The 2,538-nt window shown below is 40.4% G+C and overlaps 1 long non-coding RNA gene across 1 annotated transcript; it reads left to right on the forward strand.

The window, feature by feature from the left end:
• Window positions 1-1,177: 1,177 nt before the first annotated feature.
• LOC124683325 lies at window positions 1,178-2,208 on the forward strand. The gene is made up of 3 exons (XR_006996635.1): window positions 1,178-1,746; window positions 1,870-1,925; window positions 2,077-2,208. It is a non-coding gene; the product is annotated as an uncharacterized LOC124683325 (long non-coding RNA).
• The last annotated feature ends 330 nt before the right edge of the window (window positions 2,209-2,538 follow it).

Consider the following 2,538-nt stretch of genomic DNA (forward strand, 5'->3'; position numbering starts at 1 on the left):
TTTTTGGTGGAGTGGTGTTCTTCTACCACGTTGTCGTCGATGTTTCTCGGCGGCGTGGAGCTGCGGGGTATTGAAGACGGGCGAGGATTGTTAGACGCGTGCAGGATGGTGGAGCTGTTTGGTGTTATGGTGACATCTACGGCGGGCCTGGCATGCTCAATGTGTTGGTCTCGCTTGGAGATGGGTTCGAGATAGATGGCGGTGGCGAACTCTGTGTAGTGGGCAATGGCGCACCCACAGGGTTTTGCTTCTTGGATGATGTGTGTTGGTGTACCGTCAGGGAGTATGGCCTTGTTCATGGTCCCCCCTTCATCGTAGGTATAGCGAGTTGTCGCTAAGAAGGTGGCTTCGAGTTGATCTTTGTATTCTCCTTGTAAGGCATTGCGAATAATTTAATAAAGAAGAAAGTTGTGTGCATCCTTTGGATGCAGAGGCTGGGGCTATGCTCCTTGATCGAGAAAAAAAACTAATACAGGTTTGAACTTCACTTGAGAGATTACATGAAATGTAAATCACAAATGATGGCCATTATAAAAGGAAAACTAATGAGAAGGAGTGCATTAGGAAGCCATGGAGGTCTATTGCTTTGCATTACTGCTTTTGTGATAGGATGAAAGAATAATAATATATTTCTTGTTTTTTCTTTGATGAGTGTGGGCGTGCAGGCTGGTTTGGTTTTTTTGGTGGAGGAGCTTGATATGCGGTTCTCGAATGACATGACTATATATTTGTAGAGAAGGCTGCGAACCTAAATGATTGTGTGAAACTAATCTGTGCAATTGTGTTTGCATGATCTTGCTTTATATTTCTATTGATTTTTCATACCAGTGAAGTGCAGAGTTTGAATTATAAGTGTGCATGGAGCAGAATATTCACTGCTAATGATATGAACAAATAGGGGCAGAAGAGTGGCAATGACATAAATAGATGACACTACGGCATAGGAGATGTTTATACAGAGGATTTTTCAGCCTGTGCGGGGTGTCGATGATGGCGGCATTGCATCGCTGTATCTGCTATTTGGTAGAATTTAATGAAATTCAGACCAAACTGATATAGAGTACAAAATAGTGGATAATCAGTTGCATACCCTTGGTTACGGAGCACCAAATAGTTTACCTATCGATCATGGAGATAAAACTATTCCATTATGGACATGCAGCATAACATATACATATTAGTTTTTTATCAACATGTATGCTCTTTAGAAATTCTCAGTGGCAGATCTAACAGAGCTAATTGGTCTTTACTGGAGTATATACCACTGATCCGAAACTGTAATACTATTGAACATAATAGGAATTAAAGACGGTTCTTTGAACTGTTGTGCCATAAACTAAATCTCAAGAAGTATTCTGAATGCCAGAAGTTGGAACAAATTAGAAGAATAATGTTGTCACACGGGAACGATCATGTGGCACAAAAACTTCATTTGAATTATTATTACCACCATACCGAAGAATTGAACATAGCAGCACATATGAAAAATCTTCACACTATTTGTGATATTTAATCTACACCCACTTGATACCCTCCCTAATGATTCCTTTGAAGATACCCTTTCTAATGATGCAAGACATGATTTCTTAGAGAACTATCTCCATCTCCCTTGTAGGTTTATCCACAACTGGTGGCATGTCGAAGTCTGTTACTTTGGAATGTGAATCCCCTAATAGCAAAGCTCTGGAGGTATATGACCAAAACATCATGAAGGATCTCGATAGAAGTGATTGTGAGGCAGGAAAAGTAGTATTGGTCGTCATTTTTCCTAGATATTGACGTCGTAGACACCACATAAATTATCATGCTGTCAGATCTGTCTGAATGCTCTTGGTTTGCTACTTCGTTTATATATACTCGGTGATACAGGTTCAGGTCCAGCCAAGGAGAGGCTTAAAACATTGCTAGATGAGCTTAAGAATGAGGTACTATTTCAAACTGGAAACATTGTTGATATCCGTTGGAGGATGTAGATTTAATTGGGCTGCCTATACTGTGGAAGAGCATTTTTTTTGTATATAAACCAAGTTATAAGAGATACAGTATACTGACTGTTCCAGTTTGAACATTGCTCAGTCCATTTGGCATGCGGAATGGCTCCTTGATTTACTTATATTATGGGCATTATCGTGCAAACTCCGAATCTCTTGACCTGACCGGCCAAGTTCGGCGCATATACCTGCGGGGGAGACTTGGAGCTCCACACAGCTGTCTGGGCTTGGTGAACAAATTGTGATAGTGGTGTTTTCACTCTGATATCCAACCCGCAATTTATTCTAGAAGTATTTACAATGGGAGCAGTAAGCAAAGCATGATGTAGTGCAGTATGAATGAAAGTAAAGGATCAGAAAATCTGCTGGACTCACAGCGATCAAGGTCAGATATCTGAATGGTGAATGGTTCTCTTTTGCTGGAAACATAAAACTCTCTTCTCATAAAGGTTCTCAATATTGGATTTTATTTCTTGCAGAGTCTCTTCCATGGAAGCAAAGAGACAGCAAGTGATGCACAACGCAATTCAATTGTGCTATCATTATT

This window comes from Lolium rigidum, chromosome 1 (assembly GCF_022539505.1).
Source record: "Lolium rigidum isolate FL_2022 chromosome 1, APGP_CSIRO_Lrig_0.1, whole genome shotgun sequence".
NCBI lineage: Eukaryota > Viridiplantae > Streptophyta > Magnoliopsida > Poales > Poaceae > Lolium > Lolium rigidum.